This window comes from Littorina saxatilis, linkage group LG1, assembly GCF_037325665.1.
Source record: "Littorina saxatilis isolate snail1 linkage group LG1, US_GU_Lsax_2.0, whole genome shotgun sequence".
NCBI lineage: Eukaryota > Metazoa > Mollusca > Gastropoda > Littorinimorpha > Littorinidae > Littorina > Littorina saxatilis.
Genome location: NC_090245.1, coordinates 90,554,496 through 90,564,726, shown reverse-complemented (window position 1 = coordinate 90,564,726; position 10,231 = coordinate 90,554,496). Strand labels below are relative to the sequence as shown.

General features: G+C 43.7%; 1 long non-coding RNA gene across 1 annotated transcript in view; it reads left to right on the top strand.

Moving 5' to 3' along the window:
• Positions 1–1,084: 1,084 nt before the first annotated feature.
• Positions 1,085–10,231, top strand: part of LOC138945498 (uncharacterized) — an 82,830-nt gene continuing 73,683 nt past the window's right edge. The window contains exon 1 of the long non-coding RNA XR_011449018.1: positions 1,085–1,319. This is a non-coding gene — a long non-coding RNA (uncharacterized lncRNA). The remainder of the gene's footprint in view (positions 1,320–10,231) is intronic.

Genomic DNA, 10,231 nt, shown 5'->3' with positions numbered 1-10,231 from the left:
CAGGCCATACACACACACACACACACACACACACACACACACACACACACACACACACACACAGAGTAAGATGAAGTACTTTATTTTTTCACTGTTTCAGTCCCATTATGTAGCATAAATCACTTGTGCATGTGCTGGTGTAAGTCCAGCTAACACTAACATTGTAACAAATTATCAACTGCTTGCTACAAATTGATTCTGTGCACTGTAAAAAGAATTCCATCGTGAAAACTATCATTTGATTTAACAGGTGTTTTTTTTAATGCACTGGATCCAACTGGACATACCCTGTACACATGTATGTACATAGTATCACAATTGTCCTTCATACCATCATTACAGTAATCATGATTTGTAAGAAACTCTACAGTTGATTGTACATGAACTAGCTTCAATAATACTGAGCGAGGAGTGTGTACCTGCAAACGAGAAATCATCGCCAGACAAAAAACAACAAGCAAATAAACTGAGAACTGCATCAGCCAGCAACAGAACAAAATAAAACTGAATGCTAATTGAAATTCATAATACTTGTAAATTTTTGCTCTGAACATATCTGGTGCTCAATTTTTTTCTCGTGACTTTGGATCACTGCTGAACTCCACTTATGCTAACTAATTAGATAACTCAATCTCTATGTGGCAAGATACTTGATAAGAATCTGCACACTTACTCTGTACAAGTTTAAAACCACAAGGATGCATTTGCACATGGCAGTAGACATATTAGTTGTCATCTCATAACTCAGTCAGATCACCAGGAACCTTGACAGTACTGGCAGTAGTAAGACTACGAGATAAATTCTGTTCATAAAGAGTTTGGGGACATGTTGAGCTCCCACAACAATCTACATGGTTGCCGTCATTACCCATGGCCCAAGACAACACATTTTCTTGTCACTTATGCTTTGTCATAAACTGGCATGTGCATTTGACATGCAACAAGTAAAGTTACAAACATGAAGTTGAATATCATGTTTGTATCTCGCTGAAGACATTTGTCAAACAGGTAAACACTCTATCATGTTCCTCCTCCCTTTAAAAGGCACATTGTATTCGATTTTAAAGTAGTACAGTATCTAAAGCTTTCAATGCATCCTGGTGCAACTTCTTTACAAGATACATTCACTTCTTCTGCCCCCCGCGGGTTAGGGGGAGTCCCATATTGGTTGGGACGAGAAAGAATTTACCCGATGCTCCCCAGCATGTCGTAAGAGGCGACTAACGGATTCTGTTTCTCTTTTTACCCTTGTTAAGTGTTTCTTGTATAGAATATAGTCAATTTTTGTACAGATTTTAGTCAAGCAGTATGTAAGAAATGTTAAGTCCTTTGTACTGAAAACTTGCATTCTCCCAGTAAGGTAATATATTGTACTACGTTGCAAGCCCCTGGAGCAAATTTTTCATTAGTGCTTTTGTGAACAAGAAACAATTGACAAGTGGCTCTATCCCATCTCTCCCCTTTCCCCGTCGCGATATAACCTTCGTGGTTGAAAACGACGTTAAACACCAAATAAAGAAAGAAAAGAAAGAAAAAGAAAACATTCACTTCTACCTTAAAACTTCCGTGCTCAAAGGGAGATGGTCTCTCGTTATTCAATCCCAAAACAAAGCTGAACACTCAAAGGCACAGTCCTTCCCGTGCAAAAAATAGAAGATATAGCATCTCAGATCTGGCCAGGTTTTTACATGTGTAAAGTTTTACGCGGGTTATACGGGATTGCCCCATAGCAAGTCCTTGACTAGTATGGCCGTCTACTGGAACGGCAAGCAAAGCACTGGCGACCATATTCTACCAAGGTAACTTACTTGATACGAGGATCCCTTGCGGGGCGACTTCACGTCTTTCTGGTGTGGTTTCTCTGATTAACTGCGATCTTTCCTTAGTCGAGAATCTGCACGTCATTTCCATTGCGTCATTCTTTCCCTATATTATTTACGTCTGCTGTCTTGGTATGCGCAACCCTTTTGATAGTCATGGTTTCTCTTACACATGGTATAAGACCTGGCCTCTCCACTTGGACTCACCAAAACATCAGGGGCCTTGGTGCTTACTGTGCAGACTGAGAATGTTCGAATGAATTGATAACAGCTTGCAAATAGTGTCCATTGAGAAATTAATTCACAAAAACAATTCCCACTCTGCACAGAAAGTGCCAGATCTACGATGGTTTGTTTGTTTGCTTAACGCCCAGCCGACCACCAAGGGCCATATCAGGGCGGTGCTGCTTTGACATATAACGTGCGCCACACACAAGACAGAAGTCGCAGCACAGGCTTCATGTCTCACCCAGTCACATTATTCTGACACCGGACCAACCAGTCCTAGCACTAACCCCATAATGCCAGACGCCAGGCGGAGCAGCCACTAGATTGCCAATTTTAAAGTCTTAGGTATGACCCGGACGGGGTTCGAACCCACGACCTCCCAAACGGGGCGGACACCTTACCACTAGGCCAACCGTGCCGGTCCCTTCTACGATGGTGAGTCCAATCATTGACATGCGACTTTAAAACAGAAACTTAAAAAAGCAAAATACAATGGATCAGCAATTTCACCAGTGGTCCAAACATCAATTGTTTCCTGCATCTTTCAATGTCAAGGTAAAGTTTGAACAGAGCAAAATTCAGCCAGGAACACAAATTAAGCAAGCTGAAAGCAAATTATAACAAATGACAAAAATATTCAAAACTTAAATTAAACCAGAAGTGTAGAAGAGAACTAGATTGGTCTGGAAAATAAAATCACCCGAGTGTCAATAAACTCCAAAGAGCAGAATGTTGGACTTGCTTATGAAGAAAGGAAAGATGACGAAACCATTCATAATATGCTGATTTGTCAAGATGACATGAGGCAAGGTACGTTCTTTTTTTTGTGACCAGGAGTGGTGTGCATGAAAAAGTGCTCAACTTGGTGGGATTTCAACCAATCCGACACAGCACTTGATTCCCACCCGGTTGGGAACTTCTCAAAGAACATCTCCCTGGTACTCTGTTTGTTTGTTTGTTCGTTCATGGGCTGAAACTCCCATGGCTTTTACGTGAATGACCGTTTTTACCCCGCCATTTAGGCAGCCATACGCCGCTTTCGGAGGAAGGATGCTGGGTATTTTCGTGTTTCTATAACCCACCGAACTCTGACATGGATTACAGGATCTTTTTCGTGCGCACTTGTGCTTGTGTGTACACACAGGGGTGTTCGGACACCGAGGAGAGTCTGCACACAAAGTTGACTCTGAGAAATAAATCTCTCGCCGAACGTGGGGACGAACTCACGCTGACAGCTGCCAACTGGATACACATCCAGCGCGCTACCGACTGAGCTACATCCTCGCCCTCCCTGGTACTCTCATTTTGCTGTTAATATCTTTCTGTTAGGTTCACTCAGTTGTGCTTTAACCAAGGAACCATGGCACACAACATATAACAAGAAGAGCAAACGCTCGATCGAGTCACTTTCGCAGTTCTGAATATTATATGAGGCATCAGATGGACAGGAAGAAATTGCTATTCACAACACAATACAGATGTAAATAATTTGATGTAAAGAATAATCCTATAAAGTTTGAATCAAATCCGATGAATAGTTTCAGAGATATGATATTTCAATTTTTTTCCTTCAAGACATACCTGTGACCTTGAAAAAGGTCAAAGGTCACCAAAGCAGACGTCAAAGTGTAGAGGTCACTGGGAGTCACGTTCACATAAAATTTGAGCCCGGTCACTTTTATAGTTTCCGAGAAAAGCCCAACGTTAAGTTGTGTGTTGCCGAACAGAAAAGGCTAGTTATCTCCCTTGTTTTTCTGATAACGTTCGTAAAAGGCTACAGATGTAAATACTTTGATGTAAAGAATAATCCTACAAAGTTTCAATCACATCCGATGAACTTTGTCAAAGATATAAAATGTCTAATTTTTCCTTTGACGCTGACCTGTGACCTTGAAAAAGGTCAAAGGTCAACGAAACCATCGTTAAAGTGTAGAGGTCATTGGAGGTCACGACTAAACAAAATATGAGCCGGATCGCTTTGATAGTTTCCGAGAAAAGTCCAACGTTAAGGTGGTGTCTACGGACGGCCGGCCGGACGGCCGGCCGGACAGACTAACACTGACCGATTACATAGAGTCACTTTTTCTCAAGTGACTCAATAAAATCATAAAGGTGCTGTGTGGCAATCACAAGACAGAAATCTGCATGCAACCAACAATTAAAATACAATAAATATAATACATAAAACTTGCTAAATTTAACAGATGTTAAAAATAAACATGCAAATGTATGGTACACAGAAGAAAAATTAACACGTCACACACCTGACAACCATGCATCATGCAAAAGTTCCAAGTGTCACACAACATATCACATCAAATAACACAATTTAATTACTTTTTTTTAACCACTTAAACATGGCCTCTTGTATCCTTTTTGGCATAAGCTTACAAAACCCAACTGCCAAATAAAACATTTAAACACCAACTTTCTTTCTTTATTTGGTGTTTAACGTCGTTTTCAACCATTCAAGGTTATATCGCGACGGGGAAAGGGGGGAAAGGGGGGAGATGGGATAGAGCCACTTGTTAATTGTTTCTTGTTCACAAAAGCACTAATAAAAAAATTGCTCCAGGGGCTTGCAACGTAGTACAATATATGACCTTACTGGGAGAATGCAAGTTTCCAGTACAAAGGTCTTAACATTTCTTACATACTGTTTGACTAAAATCTTTACAAACATTGACTATATTCTATACAAGAAACACTTAACACGGGTAAAAGGAGAAACAGAACCGTTAGTCGCCTCTTACGACATGCTGGGTAGCATCGGGTAAATTCTTTCTCGTCCCAACCAATATGGGACTCCCCCTAACCCGCGGGGGGGTAAACACCAACTGATTAATAAACCTGATAATATTAGTACAGTATATATAACAAAATATAAAAAAGCAAAAAGATTAATGCACACATTGCAACGCCTAATGTGTTGCAAATTCCATGCATCTGCAAGCCTGAAATACCCATGCAAGCAATTTACAGAATAATCGAGGTAAACAAGATACTGGTATACATGCTTACTAACCAGTTTAACAGGTAGTGTATACGTGACCATCCCAGATACAGAGTAACAGTGGGATTTGGAGGGGTTGCTGTCACTTCACTTGCCATTTTTTCACTGTGATCTGTTATTAATTATGGATATATGTTTTGCAACTTAGAACATATTGTTTTTAAAAAATACCATTTGCTTGTCTTTGCAAAGTTTGGTTACGAAATAAATGCAAAACAAACGGAGAAATTTGTAATCAAAATAGCGCCAAAAACACATCTGTTGATCTGCTTGGTTTACATGCAAGGATGATTAGCCGGAATAAAGAATCTGGATTATTTCCACAGTTTGGATCCCAGTCTTGAAGTTGCCAAAAGAGATAAAAAAATATCATGTTTTATTTTTTATTATTTTGGAGCCAGTTGAAAAATGGCTACTGTTTGGTTAGATTGGTTTTCACTGAGGTTCACATTTTGGGCATAATGGTACAGATTAGTTGTTTGTACCAGAACATTTTCAGCCTCAAAGACATAGAAAAAATGACTCACAGCACAGTCCTGTGAAAATGGTGTGAACTGGAAACTATGTTACAAACATCATGGTCAGTGTCATGGACAGCCATGCTGTTCCTTCAACACCAGATTGTGAAAACATGACATGGAACTTTTGTTTTACCTCTTTCAGCTCTATGAGGTTTATTTCCCTTTTCCTTAACTTTTTTCTTGAACCTGGGTCCCACCCCCTGTCATCCAGTATCTAAGATGGTCACATACAGTAATCAATCTGGACAAATTCATTTATTGTACATATACCATACCACAATACCAGCAAGTAATATAAAAAAAAGATTGCACGAAACACATTTCATCACAGATTATTGCAACATCCACTCATAGTATATTTGAAGGGGGGATGTTTCCTCTGGACTGGACGTAGCAGAAAGTTGTGTCAACTTAAGATATGCACACAAAGAATTTACGCTAGATCACACTTTTATTACTGCTGTTTCTTTGTTTTATTGCTGTGTGCCTGCTTAGGTTAATCACCCACCTGCACTAGTTATGGTGGTCAAAAATATTTGACATAAAAATGAAATACAGGCATTGCACAACATAAAGGTCTGCTAATTAATGAACCAAACATGTAGTTGAACTCATTCATCACTGTTTACCCGTAAATTAAACAATGCTGTGTCCTGTATGTAAGTATCTGCGTGATATAACATTGTGAGCATGTCATGTAATTGTTGTTCTGTAACATGACATTCAAACTCAAAGTCACCGGTTGAAACAAAAACAAGTCGCGTAAGGCGAAATTACTACATTTAGTCAAGCTGTGGAACTCACAGAATGAAATTGAACGTAGTCCGCCGCTAGTGCAAAAGGCAGTGAAAGTGACGAGCCTGTTTGGCGCGGTAGCGGTTGCGCTGTGCTTCATAGCACGCTTTACTGTACCTCTCTTCGTTTTAACTTTCTGAGCGTGTTTTTAATCCAAACATATCATATCTATATGTTTTTGGAATCAGGAACCGACAAGGATTAAGATGAAAGTGTTTTTAAATTCATTGCGAAAATTTTATTTTGATCATAATTTTTAATTTTTTTAATTTTCAGAGCTTGTTTTTAATCCAAATATAACATATTTATATGTTTTTGGAATCAGAAAATGATGAAGAATAAGATGAACGTAAATTTGGATCGTTTTATAAAAAAATTATTTTTTTTACAATTTTCAGATTTTTAATGACCAAAGTCATTAATTAATTTTTAAGCCACCAAGCTGAAATGCAATACCGAAGTCCGGCCTTCGTCGAAGATTGTTTGGCCAAAATTGCAATCAATTTGACTGAAAAATGAGCGTGTGACAGTGCCGCCTCAACTTTCACAAAAAGCCGGATATGACGTCATCAAAGACATTTATCGAACAAGAAGAGCAAACGCTCGATCGAGTCACTTTCGCAGTTCTGAATATTATATGAGGCATCAGATGGACAGGAAGAAATTGCTATTCACAACACAATCGAAAATTTCTTATCAAATTTTCATTTAATTAATATACTTACCAACTCACATAAATGCATTAACTTCAGTTTGATGCGTTAGACATTGAAGCACTGACCCTGGTAACAGGGGGAGATAACTCCCAAAACAAAACAAACCCTTGACAACGGGTCCCGGGAGTTACCTCCCCCCACCGGCTGCCCGCGCATGCGCTGGACATACTGCCGGTATAGTCATTCCCACTGAAACACCACCTTAAACCACACAAAGCGGGGTAGGTAGGGAGGGCATTAACTATGTGAGTTGGTAAGTATATTAATTAAATGAAAATTTGATAAGAAATTTTCGATTAAATAACATATTCTTACTACAACTCACATAAATAGCAGATTGCTACACAAGGCGGCGGGAAACTCACCTAAACCTTCGGTAGAACCTGGCCAGCTGCCACCATGGCAGGCAAACAGCTCGAGCCATCTTGCCTAGTGCTGGCAATATCACGTAGATAAAAGTTTATGAAAACGTCTTCAGACTTCCAGTATGCTGCTCTGAGCACTTCAGTCATCCTGCCTGAGCGCAAGACCGCTAGAGAGGCGGCCCAGGCTCTCGCCTCATGCGTACGAGGCGACCGTAATGGGAGAACGGAGCGTCCCCCCCCATGTGTCTGCCACCACTCATATGCTTGCCTTATAAGCCCGGCAGACCATCTCGCCAAAGTCGTCTTAACGATATCCTTATCCCTGGCTACGTTTAACGAGATGAAAAGCAGTTTCTGAGATGAAGCTCTTAACGGAGCCGTGCGAGACAGGTAAGCCCGCAGAGCCCGGACCGGGCAGTTCAAGAGGTCAGGGTCACCGCGCGGCAAAATAGAACGCAGCGACTGTATGTTCACTACGGGAGACGGCTGGTTAGGTTTTTGATTCTTTGCTAAAAACACAGGCGAAAAACGCAAGATAACAGAGCCATCCTTTTCGAAAGAAATATCCTGGTTAAGTCCGGAAAGAGCGTGAACCTCGCTTCCCCGACGCGCTGACGCAAGCAAAATAAGGAGGAGAGTCTTCTTAGTAAGGTTAGACAGACTAGCCTCTTTCAAAGGTTCGAAAACCGAGGAGCGCAAAAATTCCAGTACAAGTAAGAGATCCCAGGCTGGGACAGACGTTCTGCGTGAAGCAGAGCTAAGAGCGGAACCTTTAATGACGCTTGCGATCACCCCGTCCAGGGTAATAGAGCGTCCCAACTGCTTGAGGGTAGTGGAAATGGCAGAACGGCGTACCCGGAGGGTAGACGCCGTCCGACCTTGGGAGAGCCAAGCCAAATGATTTGCAACCTGCATAGAACGTGGAGACAACGGGTTAACGCCGTTAAGACGACACCACTGGGCCCAAGCAGCCCAATGGGACGAATAAACAGCAGAAGTAGATTTTCTATGCGCCTTCTGCACCAATGTCAGAGTGAGGTCTGACGCCCCAGCGCGCTTCAACGCTCTCCTGACAGAACCCAAGCGTGTAGAGCCAGGAGATGAGGGTCCCTGTGAGGGATCCTCGACCTCGGTTGCAGAAGCTCCCCCTCTCGAAGATCGAGAGGAATGGGTGGACCGTCGGCTAGACGAAGAAGGTCCGGAAACCACGCCTGGCTCGGCCACAACGGCGCTATGAGAACCAGCCTTGGCTTCTCCAAGTCCGCCTTTCTCAGCACCTTGCCCAGCAACGGAATGGGAGGGAAGGCATAAGCTATCAGATCCTTCCAGTCTATTTCCATGGCGTTGACCTCCCAAGCCTCCGGGTCCGGCACTGGGGACACGAAGACTGGGAGACGCCGAGAGAACCGGGTGGCAAACAGATCCACGAGGGGTTTGTCCACCTGCGTCCACAGACGCCGCAGTGCTTGGTGTGCGATAGTCCACTCCGAGTGCAGAATCTGCGAAGTGCGACTGAGTGAATCTGCCAAGATGTTCAGGCACCCCGGAAGGTACTTCGCTGAAATCACAATCCCCTGAAGGAACGCCCAAGCGAGAATCTCGCAAGCCCTGTTGGACAGAACCAGCGAGCGCGTACCCCCCTGCTTGTTCAGGTACGCGGCCACAGTGGTGTTGTCCGTGCGGATCAACACATGCTTGCCTCGCAATGAGGCGACAAACTCCCGAAGCCCGAGGCGCACTGCTTCCAACTCCAGAATGTTGATATGCAACGACTTCTGATCCTGGTCCCAAAGACCGGAAGCTGTGTTCCCCTCCAGATGAGCTCCCCAACCCTGAAGGGACGCATCTGTAAAAAGATGCAACTCCGGAGGGGGCAAGGAAATCGGAACGCCCTGAGTCAGCCAGGCCGAATCCAACCACTGACTTGTTGACTCCAGGAACCATCCCTGAAGGGGAAGAGACAGATTCCAACCTTGCGAGGCTGGATCCCAGGCAGAGTTCAGAAACGCCTGAAACGGGCGTTTGTGAACTCTGCCCAGAGGAATCAGGGTAGACATCGACTCCATCTGGCCCTGGAGTGACGCCAACACCCTGACAGGCGCGTGGCGGAGGCTTGACAGAGACCTGACCAGATCCTGCAGCTTGTCTATCCTCCGCTGGGCGGGACGCACAGTCCAAGCTCGGGTGTCGAACACCATGCCCAGATACGTGAACTCCTGAGAGGGAACCAAGTCGGACTTCCCTTGGTTCACGAAGAAACCTAAGTCTCTCGCAGTCTGCAAGACTATCTGGGTGTGCTGCCCGCACAGGGACTCTTGTTGACTCAGAATCAACCAGTCGTCCAGATAAACTCTGAGACGGATCCCTTTCTGGCGCACTAATGCGCAAAGCTGGCGCACTATCATGGTGAAAATCCAGGGTGCTAAAGAAAGCCCGAACGGCAGCGCCCTGAACTGGAACACCCTGTCGCCCCACAGGAACCGCAGCCACTTTCGATCTGACCTGTGCATCAGAATATGGAAGTACGCGTCTGTCAGGTCGATGGAAGTGACCCAGTCCGACGGACGTAGGGCCTCCCTGACAGACGCTGGAGTCTCCATCTTGAACGGAACTTTCCGGAGAAAGCCGTTCAAGGGAGACAGATCCAACACTGGTCGCCAACCCCCTGACGCTTTCGGGACGACAAACAGTCTCCCGTAAAAGCCAGGGGATCGACGATCGATGACCTCTTCTACCGCTTGCTTCTGCAAGAGCAGTAGAACCTCCGCCTGAA